Raw genomic sequence first — 13,972 nt, forward strand, 5'->3', positions numbered from 1 at the left:
CTCCTTCTGGGTTATTTTCTTTGGAGTCTTCTTGGATGGTCCTGGAACCAGGACTCACTTCTCCTCTTGTCACCGCTATATAAGGTCCACCATCGCCCAGCAGGATCCAGGGAGACCGTGCAGGGGAGCAAGCGCTTCGTGAGCATCCTCCTCCCAACCTGTGAGTGGGGCTCTCCCCAGCAACACTCCACCCGGGCGTCTTCAGGCAGCGTTGGGGACAAGAGGCAGAGGGACGGGGCTGCCTGGATTAGCGACATTTCAAATATGGCAACGTTAGAGAAATGTAGCTTATGAGAAGGGTCAACCAACGAGGGAGACACAGTCACGAGGTGGTGGCCACTGATTTCTTTACACTTTAGACAACCAATTCATTTGTCTCACTGTGGTAGGTGTAGACCCTTTGCTGGATGGGGTCTGGGAACCCAACAGTGACGTAAGTCACAGTTCTTCCCCAAAGGAGCTTACAGTCTGGGAGGAGAGGCAGACCCCAGGATCCCAATTAGAGAACAAAGGCAGCCAGGAGATGGGGTGGGGACCCCCAACCTCGACTCTGGGAAGAGGGCAGAGGTTGGGATGTCCTACTAAGGCCAGAGAACCCAGAGGACGGACTGGGTGACAAATCAAAGAAGAGAAGAGACATTTCAGTAGAGACATGGGCCAAAGGACCCCCCCCCCCGCCCCCCGTGGGCAAGAGCTTGGACTCGAGTCCCGTCTGGATTTTCAGATCCAGCTCTCCCCCCAGCCGGGCCTGAGCGAGCCCCTCTAGCTTCCTGACCTTGGCTGCCCTTCGTCAACCAGGAGGTGGCCACGGCTATCCTAGAGGAAGATCCAGGGAGGCGGCGACTAGTGTGCCTTGAGGGTCCCTTTTCTTCCTGGCAGTTCTCACTCTTGTCCCTCCCATGACTTTCTAGGGGTCACAACTAAAGATGTTCCAGCTTTGGAAACTCGTTCTCCTGTGCGGCCTGCTCGCTGGGGCCTCGGCATCTCTTCTTGAGGATGTGGGCGGTGGTAGGTATCTACCTTTCACCAGGTGGGGTCTGGGGACCTCAGAATGCACCTCAAGTGAGTTGGTGGGTGACCTTCAGTGAACCGCAAACCGGCCCCCAGAACACTCTGCCTGCAATACCAGAGGCTGCCCCCAGGAGGTGCCCTTTGTAAGTCCTTTGCTAAGAAAGGTAGGGCTGGTCAAATCCTGGCTGGTTCTCTTATATTTTTAGGAACAGTGCTGCAAATATCCTGATAATTGTTTGCCCACATATGCATAGGATACATTCTTCAAAGTGCATCTTTAAAAGTTGCCCAAGTGTTGACCAAGTTTGGAAGGCAACCTTAGGCAAAAGTTACTGTTTGAAAAGTTATCCTATATGCACAGGATACATTTCAAAGGTTCAAAAAGAATGCACATTTTAAATAATGACAGAGGCTAACAAATAACCTTCCTTGTTAACACTTTCTGGAACAGGCTGTGAGAGTATCGTTTTTTTATACTCCCCTGCCAGCACGAGGTCTGGACAAGTTGAAATGCTTTGCCAGTCTCATAGACGAAAGATTGTCACTTATTTCACTCTGCACTTCTTTATTACAAAAGTCTTTCCATTTTTTCATGCATTTGCTATCCATTCATGTATTTGAACTTAAGTATTTTGTCCATATTTTGAGCATATTCTTCTGTTGGGTGTTTGACCTTTGCTTATGAATTTGTGTTAACTCATTAGAAGTTAAGGAAAGTAGCCCTACCTAATCCAGACATCTATAAACCTAGCTCTACCTTTACATTGAATCATACCTCCATTTTATGCTGACTTGTCCAAATAACATTTTATCTTTTGGAAACACTAACAACACACTGGCAAGTAGTTTTTACAGGAAGAGGTAACTTTTGCAAAACGGTTGCCTTCCAAACTTTATCAACACTTGGGCAACTTTCAAAGATGCAGAAAGAGCCCATTCTCTAATTTCACAGCTGGGAAAACTGAGGGTCACAGGTACAAGTGTCTGGATTAAGGTCACCTAGTGAGTTATGTGACCAGATGTAGTCACACCACCAGTTTCATTTAAATTGGCATCTCTGCGTCATCTAACTGGTAGATATGGTCCAAGGCAGAGCCATCTTGAAGTACTACAATTACATTTCTTTTCTTTATATAGCTTTTGGTTTTTCCTTGAGTTAGTAATTGCTTTGCTGTTTCTCATTTGAATGATTTTCTACATTTTTATCTTTAATTATTTTCATAGGTACCATTCAACATCTATCATGTCATTTGTTCTGTCTCATCCCTCTATACTCTGGAGACTGAGTATAATGTATGACATTGGCCCTCTCACTCCTGTGCAAATTCTTGCTCCCTGGGCCTACTTCCCCCACACTCCTTCAATTTAGATTTCCCATTTCTGAGTTTATTCTCTTGTTTGACTCGTTTTCAAACTTCTGTTATCATCTCGCTTAGAGCCATATGCTCCCAAGTCACCCCTAGAAACAGAGGTATAAAATCAATATCAATTGCCCAGCCAATTGATTGACTGCTTCATTGATAAATTATCAGTCTATGTTAGTAGGGAGGCATCACGGGGGGTGGGGGGGGGACAAGGGGTTTCCTGGATGTGACACAACATATTTGTTAACCTTTTTGAAGCTTTACTTCCTCCTCTGTAAACTGAAGGGAATGGCAATGTCCCTCTCACTGAATGGATTAGACGACCTAAGTGAACTTTCTTATCGGGTACCTGGAGCACCGTAGCTGCCTCATCAGGTAAACGGTGACCAACTTTTGCAGATGTCCTTTCCAAACTCAAGACTGACTTGGAGGAATCCGTAGCTTCGAAACTGATCTCAAATTCCGAGGACTTGGTGAGCGGCTTGCTTTCCGGCCAGCAGAAGCTACTGAAGTGCGTTGGAGCCTCATGGTGATCTTTATTCGAATGAAGGGGAATACTTATCTTTGGGGAGGTCAGTTTAAGGACAGTTGAGGACAGAGGGACAGGCTGGTTCTCCTCCTCAGGGGCCAGACCCACCAGCACTTGAGTGACCCAGGAGCAGGGCTGCAGGGCTGGCCTGGGCGTGCTGGGGGCTTGGGTTCCCACATTCTGTGATTTTAGGCTCAAGGTGAGAAGGTCCTATTCATTATCCTCTACATACTGATCTGTCCACCTGTTTCCTGGGGCCTAAAGTCCCTTTTGCAAAGAACAAGACTTTTCGTTTTCATAAATACAGCCAGGGATCCAAGTCCAAATCCCCTTAAGGGGAAAGGAATTCCGCACCACTTAGTCCCAGGTAGCAGCTTGGTACGTGGAATTTTGAGGCCAGAGAGTTCTGGATTCGATTTCTGGCTCTGGCACTTACTGGGTGGGGGTGGGGGGTGGCACCTGCCTGAGCCTCAGCCTGCTGTGCCCTAAACGGAGAGAAGCGAACTTCTGAACAGGGCCACAGTGAGACCAAAGAGGACAGAGTTGAGGGCCAGGCTCATTCTTGCTGGCGTGGACGAGTTCTCAGGGAATGGCTGTGGGATGAATAACAAGGGTGGGTTGTGGATTTTGAACAGCTTGAAACCGGGCCAGCTCTCCGTCTTGGACATCCATGCTGACCTGTCCAGTGACGGCAAAGGCGTCCACCTGAGGATCCCAATCACCGCTAATGTCTCTGTAAAGCTGTGAGTATTCAGTAGAGTCAATGCTGAGAGAGGCAGTGTGGTGGATGGACCCCAACCCGGGAATCCACCATGGCCCAGAGAAGAAGCCCTACTACAAACGTGCAAGTCCCATAAAGAACGCGGCTCGGGGGGCATTACCCAGGCAGCGCCCACATTCCCTGTAAACCTGGTTGATGTTCGGAAAGGTCGAGGCGTCCCAGTGGCCTCCCAGGCCTCTGGCCACTGTGAATCCTATTTCCCGCAGGCCTCTCATTGGCAAGTTGGTCGACCTCCAGGTGTCCCTGGACCTCCTGACTGGAATCAGGCTTGACACTGACATCAGCTCCGGCCTCTCTGTTAAGGTCATCGAAGAGTGCTCCCTTCGACTCAAACAGCATCTCAATCTCCCTGCTGGACAGGTAAGGCCTGTCCCCCCCTGGCGGGACTGGGCTCTCAGGGGGCTTGAGGACCCTTAACTTCAGCCAATACTGGCGGGTGGCGTAGGGTGTTGGGGGAGTTCAGGATCTGGAGTCAGACTGACCTTGATTCAAATGTCATACTTTGCCACTAATTTGTAACTTAAGACCAACCTAAGCTCCGTAAATCTCTATTTTCACATCTGTAAACGGGGACAATAATGATCCCTGCTCATAGGTTTCTGAGATAAACAGATGAGAAAATACAAATGTCTGCCTAGAGCCTGGAATGACGGCTCTCCATAATCCTAAACCCCATGCTGCCTTGCTGATTGGTTGATTTTGCCTTTGGACTCTGTGTTTGCTTTATGCCTTCGAACCTCTGTTGGTAGGTGCATACATGTTTAAGAGAGTCAGGTCTTCTTGGAGAACTGACCCCCTTTATCGTTATGTAATGTCCCTCCATAATGGTAACAATTAAAATTGTATTTACCTTCTTGCCTCTGGTTGGGAGGAAGAGAGGGAGGGAATAAATGCCTGAATGACTCTGATTTCAGATTGTCCCCAAATCATTCTCCACCCACTAGAAAATTACTGGAAGGAGATCTGGAAACCTTAATCCCTCTATTTAAATCATTGTTCCCTGTTAATCCACAAAATCTACAACTTAAATTGTGTGCTTAAAAAAGCAAATTTGGCCCAGACAAAAGGGTAAGAGATAAAGGGTGACCTCGGCTGGTGGCTGGGGGAGATGAATAGTCTGGAAGCTGAGGGCTGGGGCTGTGGCCATGGCTCAGAACAAGGCTGGGTCCTTGGCTCTCAATCCTGATGGCCATGACCACAGGTCACACCACCCTCCCCCTACCAAGGAATCCAACCACAGGTTGCCCAAAGAACCTCTAAACCCAAAGAAAGGCTCCACAGCCGGATGTTAGCTAGAAATGCCAGGATGCAAATCCAGACGCTCGCGGCCTTGCTAAGCAGCCCCAGGAAATTCAACCTGCCATCTGCGTCTATGTCCACATCTATAAAATGGCACACTCTGAGGTTCCAAATCCTCTCAGAGTTTTTCTTTGCACTTTGGATTCTATTCATGGCCATGTAGACTCCATATGATCTGGGCTCAACCTCACCCTGCTCCAGACATCCTGGCTTTTTCCTGTCACAGGACCTTTGCACGGGATGCTCTACACCTTCTTCCTCACTCTACCCCAGTGTTCCTTCTCATCCTTCAGGATCTTAGCAATATTTCTCCAATTCTCTTTCATAAGAGTCCCCTGTTGCCCTTCAGAGAACTTGTCACATGTATGTGCGTGTTGCCTTTTCCATTCTTTTAGCCAAAAATTACATTGGGCACCAGCTATGAGCCAGGTCAGCACTGTTTAAGCTCTGGAAAATGGATGGATCAGGACAGACAAGGTCTCTACTCTCGTGGGACTCACCCCCAGAAACAGGGGCAGGCAGACAAGCTTCAAGGCATTAATGAAGGACTCTCAAGGAAACTAAGGAGTCCTGCACAGAACAGGCAGTTGGTAGCTAAACCCTCCCGGAGCTCCAAGCAATCTGGGAGGGCTGCCCAGAGGAGGTGGCAGTCATGTTGAGGGTTGAAGGTGGGAGCCTCCTGGGTGAGACTTGTTTAGGGGCTAGAGGCTGTTTGTCCTGGGTCCATTCCTGTCCTCAGGACCCGGCTGGGTGCTTGGTGCATACAGGTGGTGCACTGGACACACAGGGTGAATGAGTAAGTGAAGGAGGTCTCAGGCTTACGCTGAGGATCTCCTGAGGTGCTGGGTGAACAGCTGGTCACATGTGGGCTCCCTCTGGGGTCAGAAAGGCACCTCCAAGTCAGGGGTTCGCCTGACCTCAAGGTGTCCCGTGGGCCGACCCATGCCCTTGCCCGGGTTATCAGTTTCCTGTTTTTTCCAGAAAAATCTACCTGGTCAACAAGATCTTGGACAGTATGACTGGTCTCCTGGAAAAGTCTGTGTCCCTTTTACTGCAGAATATAGTGAGTCCCCTCCCCGTGGGGTCCAGAGCCAGCCTGGGGGGCGGGGCGGGGTGGCACTAGCAGGACACGGACATGTTTCCCCCGAGGTGCAGACCCCTCTTTGGGAACTCGGCTGGAGCTTCCTCCTCTGTGACCCAGCCTGGGGGCCGAGGCAGGGTTCGACACAGGCGAAATCACCGGGTCCCCAACTTGAGCCATTTGCTATATCCATGCACTACCAATTCGCCTTTTTAGCCAATGTTCCCTTTTAATCAACCCAATTTTACCTAAAAAAGCAAATTTAAGTCTTTTGGTTTATTTTTTTTTGGGGGGGGTGGGACTGGGGATTTAACTCAGGGGCACTTTACCATGATTACACTCCCAACACTTTTTGTTTTTTATATTGAGACAGGGTCTTGCTCAGTTGCTTAGGGCCTCAGTAAGTGGCTGAGGCTGGCCTCGAACTTGCAATCCTCCTACCTCAGCCTCCCAAGTTGCTGGGATTAAAGGAGTGTAACACCATGCCCATATCTAAAAACATTTATTTATTTGTTTGTTTGTTTTTTAAACATTGATTTAATTAATTTATTTTTTTGTGGTGCTGAGGATCAAACCCAGTACCTCATACATGCTAGGCAAGTGCTCTATCATTGAGCTACAGCCCCAGCCCTAAATGCATTTATTTATTTATTTTAATATTTTTTAGTTGTCAATGGATCTTTTTTACTTATTCATTCATTCATGCATTCATTCACTTATATGTGGTGCTGAGGATTGAACCCAGGGCCTCACACACGCCAGGCAAGTACTCACCACTGAGCCACAACTCCAGCCCCTAAATGCATTTATTTTTAAAAGGAAACTTTATACCCTATCATAAAAGAAAAATGACTATCATGTACCATATTCTCTAATTAGTTGAAAAAATAAACTAGACCTAGTAAAGAATGGGTCTATTTTTTCCGTATGTGCATCATCCAGAACCCTGGGTGCCGTGTGTAGGATTCCTGGGCCCAGAGTTCCACAGTCACTCCGGAAAGGGGCCCAGGAATCTGGGTTTATAAAAGAAAACTCCTTCAGGTGGCTCTGGGACTCACTAAGCCAAAGCCCCAGCATGCCAAGGGCCATCCCCAGGGAGCCCCCGCGTCCCCGGGCACCGTTCTGTGTCAGATCTCGGGCCCGGCCCAGACCTGCCAGATGGGGGTCTGCAGGGAACCGTGCTCACGAGAAAGCGGGAGAAATCTGCCGTCCCCGGGCAACAGTGGACGCTGTGAGGTTCCCGGTCAGGGATGTTCACACTCCTGGCTCTAGATTCTTGAAGTTCTAGAATTCTCCATGAGAAGGTTTTTAGATCTCGGCTCCCTGGGCCTCACAACTTTTAGGCTACTAGAATCCCGTTGTTCTAGAATCCTGAGAGTCGGAGGTTCTCAGATCCCTAGAAATGAGCCTCTCTCCGTGGAGGACAATGGGCTGAAGCCCCGTCCCTCCTCCTCCTCCTGTCCTCTCCGTCCCCTCTCTGGCCCTCAGGTGTGCCCGCTGATCCAAGGCCTCCTCAGCAGCCTGAATGAGGATCTTCTTCAGAATCTCCTCTGTAAGTCACAGCCCGGGTGGGGGGTTCCCCAGGGCAGGCGTCCCCTCTGCGCCCACCCCAGGCACACCTGCTGGGGACTCCGGGAAGCAGAAGGACCTTCCATCCTGAGCGTGGCCTGGGGCTGCGGCTTCTCTTCCTGACACTTGGGGGACTCCTGAGCCTTTAGGTCACCAGACCTGGCCAGGGTTGTTGACATTGCTGGGACCATGAGAGTGTCAGGACCCTGGAGGTGGCTTTTCTATGACAACAGCCCCTGCCTGTGCTGACTCAGCGGGTCCTCATGGCAGCCCTGTGGGGCAGGCGCTGTCATTGTACCCATTTTGCAGATGAACCAACTGAGGGCAGAGAGGTGGTGTGACGTGCCTAAGGTTCCCCCAGACCGTCAGACTGGCCCACCGCAGAGCAGTGGTTTTTGGGGTCTGGAGACAGAGACTGAGGCCTGTTACTCGTTTTATTTCTTCAGCCAGCCTTCAGAACGTGCCTAACCTGCCCATCAACGTCTGAAGAGGCCGGACCAGGAGGCCTGTGGTGGTGCCACCTGCAGGTGAGGCCAGGCTCTGCACCCCGGTGCACAGGGCCTGAGGCAGAGCAAACGCAAGGCCGGGCTTCTCCTGTCGCGGTCAACTGAGCCTCATCTCATACAGGGAGGCCTGCCCGGCCCCAGACCGTGTCCCCACTCTGAATATACTGAGCCCTGAGCCTCGATCACACTCCCAGACTGAGCCTAGATCCTAGCTACAGACCAAAGCTTCATCCCAGTTATTGACTGAGCCCCAACGTTGGCCACAGACTGAGCCCTGATCCTGGTTTCAGACCGATCCGTGGTCCTGACCAGGACTGCACCCTGACCCTGGCTCCAGCCAAGGGCTCTGCTCGGTCTTCTCAAACCTGCCTCTGTCCCAAAGAGGTGACAGGAGTGACGATGGCTGAGCCCCAGGGGCCAGAGAAAGACCGGGAGCCCAGGGGCCACTCTCTCTCCAAGACCTAAGACTCCCCAGAATGGAGTGGGGATGGTGGGACCAGAGGAGCCAGGTCGACTCAGGTTCCATCGAGTGTCCAGCCAAGGGCAGGTGCCGTCGCGGCTGTGGCTGCGGTGTCCTGACCTGCCGTGGGTGGCATTGCAGGTTGATCCGTGGCGGCTGGCTTTACGGCCTCTGCTCTCTGGGACGGTGCTGCCACCGTCCAGCCAGAGTGAAGGCCCAAGAAGCGGAGGACCCTCTGGACACTCCTCCTCATAGCAGGACAGTGGCCTCTACCCTGTTATCCCAGCGGTGACAATAAAAGCCCCTTTTGGCATCTCCCGTGTGGCCCCTTGCAGTGTCTCCGACGGCGTTGGTGCGGGGGGTGCTCAGGGTTGCTGCTGAATCCAGAGCTGGAAGGGACATGGAGGTCACCACCTTCTGTGTTACAAGTGGGGATGCTGGGGCAAGGACAGGGCAGGAAACCGGCCACACAGACAGACGAGGTGCTGGTGGAGCCCGGTCTGGCCCCCGGTCACGCTCTGCAGTGTGTGCTGAGTACCTGGCTCGGGCACAAGGGGTCACAGTCCTGCTCTGCGGGTGACCCTGGCCAGCGGATGACCCCGGCCAGCGAGCCCCTCCAGAGGCCTGGGGACTCGGGGAGGACTCGGGAGCCCAGGACAGAGTGACCAGGGGTCAGAGGTGGTGCTGGCCTCGCCTGCCCCCTGCCCTCCGAGGGGCCAGGGTCCCCTGGAGCCAGCGCTGGGTGCTCCCGGTCTCCAGCCACGGGCTCAGCCACCCTCGCCCCAGGACTCAGCCCACCCGGGCAGTACTGGGGGAGTCAGGCAGCGTCATGTTGCTAACAAGCCTTGGTGTCCCCTGCCTTGATTCCTGGGTTCCTCAGCACACCCCCGTCCCAGGGGGACACTGAGGCACACGGACAGAGTGACCCACTCAGGTTATAAGGAGCAAGTGACAGAGTTGGGGCCCGAGCTCATGGCGGTGGGACCCCAGACAGTGGCCCCGGCTCGGAGAGCTGACTTCACCCTGGGCCCGAGGGCCACCTCTCCCGCCGGCCCCAGCTGGGCCACGTCCCTGTCCCTGCTTCCTTTGTCCCAGGACAGAGGAGCCACCTCGAGGCTGTCCTCCTGCCCCCACCTCACCCCGGGCCTGGTCTCGGTTCCCTCTGTGCTTTAGGAAGGGACCCTGCCCCTTCCTCGTTGCCACGTTGGACTCTTCAGGGTGTGACATGGGCCACGTGCTAGTGCCCGATGGCCTCTCCTCCAGGAGGACCCCAGGAACCTCTGTCCGTTCTGCCAAGCAGCCCATTCGCAGCTCCAGTGGCCCCAGGAGGGCGACGGCGCTCGGGCCTGGGGACACTGGGTCTGAAGAGGCCAAGGCCATATGGGGCCTGTCCCCACTGCGAATCTCAGGGAGGGCCTCCTGTCTGAGGAAGGTGGCCTCGGGGACAGTCACCTCAGGGCCCTTCCAGCTGACCCTCCCCTAACCCTCCCACATGTCTGGACAGTGACCCTCACAGACCCGGAGACAGCAGCCAGGAGGTGGCCGTAGGGGGAGGCCCTGCCCTTGCTAGCTCTGTGACCTCGGGCAAGTCGCTGCCCTGGGAAGTCAGTCCTGTCACCCTCACCCCCCCTGGGCCCTAAAGGAGTCGATGGGCAGGAGGTGCTTAACCAGGGCCGGACCCCGCGAGCCCAGCATGCATAGCAGCCTCTGTTGACTGATGTGACATTACTGTTGCGTTTGTTGATTGACTTATAAAATGACTGGCACGAGAGAGAGAATCTCCACCCAGGCCCCTCTGGGCGTCCACCCTGACTGGGCAAGGTGAGACTGCTTCCTGTCCCCAGGGTTCATCCTTCTCTTCCCTTCCCAAGTTTCAGCGGGGCACACGTACCCCCTGAGCCCATGGCATCTCCCAGACTCCCTTGTGGCCGAATGCTGTCATTTGACTGAGGTCTGGGTGGTGGCATGTAACCAGAAGGGAGGCACAGGGTCTATTTGTGCTTAAAAAGGAAGGGGTCCCTCCTCTTCCTCCTGGGATCCCCTCTTCTCTGCAGTTAGAAATGGGGACCACTGGAGTAGCCGGCCTAGACACCGGTGTGGGCACAGCATCCTCAGCCTCCTTCCCACCCACCCAGGGGCTCTGTGGAGGAAAGGCGTGAACTGCTATGGAGACCCCTGCGTTTCACAGTCCCGTCAGGGGCGCTTTCTCTCTGTTGACCCCTCATTCTACCAATACCATGCTGGGTGGCAGCAGGCTACTCGCTTTCCCTCTCTGTGCCCCACGTTTCTATCTGCCCAGTGATTCCTGAGGGCCCTTCCGATGCAACAGGACAGAAGTTAACGTTCTTTCCAGGGCTGAAAGGGAAGGACAGAATCAGTTTTTCCCACACACCAGGCACCGGAATAGACTGGTGGCCTTTGTCTCCCAGGGGACATTTGGCAATGTCTGTATATATTCTGTTTTCACAAGTTGGACAGAATCGGGGGTGCCACTGGCATCTGGCAGGTAGCTACTAGGGATGCTACTAACTCCTGTCCTGCAGAGAGGGCCCTGGCACCGTGCGAGAGGCCACGGGGGGCAGGGGGAGGTTGGGTGGGGAGGACCTTGGGTGGGAGCCGAACCCCAGGATCTCGGTGAGCTCGGATTTCACTGAGTGGCTCAGTGACGTGGTGGCTTGGGTAACTGTGGCAGAGACGGGCTCAGAGGGAAAGTGGCCAGCCAGAGGCCTGCAGCTGGCCACGCAAGGGTTGGCCTCCTGTTCGGTGGATACTGCCCCTGGCGGCCAAGAGAGGGAAAGAGGAGTCCCTCCTGGCTGTATCCTGTGACAATGACACCCTCAGAAAACGCACAGGATGAGCTCAGAACTCAGGGAAGAGCCTGCTCAGGTCAGGGCCACACCTTCGTCCCCGCTGGCTAGAAAAATCCTCCTCAACCTTCAAGCTGCTGGTGAGTCACCTTGGGCCAAGCAGGGCCTTCTCCTTCAGGTTTCTTAAAAAAAAAAAGACACTACCTCCTGACCCAGGTCGCTGTGATCGGATGTGACCCCAAAGTCCATGTGGTGACGGTGCTTGGAGGTGGGGTCTCAGGGGGTCATTGGGATTAGATGAGGTCATCAAGGTGGGGCTCCACGGTGACTTTGGTGGCTTCATGAGACGGGAGGACAGTCTGAGCTGGCACGTTGGCCGGGTCCTCCACGTCACCATGCTGCAGGGAGGTCCCGCCCTGCCAGCTCCAACAGCCTGGGCTCCCTGCTGCCCCAGGGCAGCTGCTCTTCCCCATCACCCCGTCTCTGCACTTTGTTTTTGGGGGGTTGTTGTGGGGACAGACGAGGCAAGGCACCGAGGGCAGCAGGAAACAGTTTTAATTGGCTGCAGCCAGGTTCAGGGGGCACAGCTTTTGCTGTAATCAATCAATCCCCTGAACCCCGAGTTCAGGCAGTTTCAGAGTGTTATACCCAGCATAAGGGGGGCCTCAGGAGTTCCCAGTCTGCAGAAGTTCACATAAAAGCAGCTTTTTCTTTCACTGTTCTGGGCAAGTTAACCCTTCAAGGACAGCACCTGAGAAGGAGAGAGCTGCTTCTCCCCTCTCTCTCCTCCCCCTGCCAGCTGTTACCAGGGAGCCCAGTTGTAACTTCTTAGAAATGTAGACATCTCTGTGAAACCCCAGCTCAAGGCCAGAGGCCTCGTTTGCACAGTTCTTCAAAGTCCTATACTGGATATGTTTGTGAACAACTAGTAAGGAGTGTCCAGCACCTGGAGCGCTAGTATCTTCCCGGCCAGTGGCCAAGTAAACAGGGTGACACAAAAATCGGAAGTTTATCTACATTGAACTCTTGCAGAGACTCTTGCTGACAGTCCTAAAATCAGCCATGGTGGAGATTTCTGGAGAAGCCCAGTTAAGACTTTTCAGTGGAGAAAGGGGGTGTCACTTCAGGGCGGGTACCAGGGATTGAACTCAGGGGCACTTGACCACTGAGCCCCATCCCCAGCCCTATTTTGTATTTTATTTAGCGACATAGTCTCACTGAGTTGCTTAGTGCCTTGCTTTTGCTGAGGCTGGCTTTGAACTTGCGATCCTCCTGCCTCAGCCTCCCGAGCCTCAGCCTCCGGCATTTTGATACAGTAACAGCAAACGGGCCAAGACAGAACCCTGGTGGGTCCACCAGGCCATCTGGGAACAGAGACAGCCCTCGGGAAACTCGGCTCCAATCATGGGGGCTTTCGCTTCTCTCTGCCCCAAAAGCCTGGGGACTCCCTGAGGCTGGTGCTTGGCTCTTCTCAGCAGCCCCAGTGCCCAGGGAAGGAGCAGGTGACACAGTGACACCCAGGCTCCAACCCTGGGTGACCGAGTAGGTGAAGCTCCCCTGAGCCAACGACCCCCTTCCTGCTCTGCACAGGCGACACCATCTGGGGGCAGCTGAAGGGAAGGATGAGCAGGACGAGGCCAGACCCCAGGGCTGGGACAGTGCTGCTCTTTCTGTTCCCTGGAGCCAGTTCCCTGGCCTGTGGGCACAGCAGCCGAGGGCTATGGACCAGCGATGGGGGTGTGGGGTCAGGATGTGGAGGTCAAGGCCACTGTTGTGACTTGGATATGAGGTGTCCCCCAAAGCTCATGAGTGCAGGGACATCCAGAGGTAAATGGTTAGATGACGAGAGCTGCCACCTGACCCTCGTCTGGACGGACTCACCGGGCGGTGACTGTAGGCGGGTGGGGCGTGGCTGGAGGCAGTGGGTCACTAGGGACGTGCCCAGAGGGTGCCTCTTCCTGTGGTCCCTCCTCTGCTCTCTCTCTTCCTGGCCACCGTGACCCAGGGGCTTGCTGCTCCCAGGCTCCTCGGCCAGGACGCTCTGCCCCACCCTGGGCCCAGCAATGGAACCGGCAGGCGATGGACTGAGACCTCCAGACTGTGACCCCAGAGCAGCGCCCCCCAGTCGTTCTTGTTGGGTATATTGATCACAGAGACACAAAAGCTGCAAAAACGGCCACCCAGGTCCACTGGGGCTGATGTGGCCAATGAGGGGGGAGAGGCCACGGAGAAGTGAGGGGCGTGGTCCCCTCCCCTGCCACCTGGCACCCCCAGGTCTAGCACCTGCTTCTTGCCACTAGGCCTGGACCTCAAGGCAGGAGTGAGGGCTTCCTGGAGGTAGTGGGATCTCCTGAAGGAGGTTTGGGGAAGGCAAGGAAGATTTGAGGGGCAAGAGAACATCCACCATAAGAGAATTGGGGGGAAGAAGGGACATGGAATCTTCTAGAAATAACCCCAAACTCCAGCGCAGCCTCCTTCGAAGGCTCCATTCAGTTAAACAAACACTGCCCTCTCACGTGGATCCTCCAGTGTTTGCACAATCTCTTTGGGATTACAGCTCAGGAT

The sequence above is a fragment of the Marmota monax genome, unplaced genomic scaffold (genome assembly GCF_021218885.2).
Source record: "Marmota monax isolate L192 unplaced genomic scaffold, Marmota_monax_Labrador192_F-V1.1 WCK01_AAM20220418_F8-fsc00014, whole genome shotgun sequence".
Taxonomy (NCBI): Eukaryota; Metazoa; Chordata; class Mammalia; order Rodentia; family Sciuridae; genus Marmota; species Marmota monax.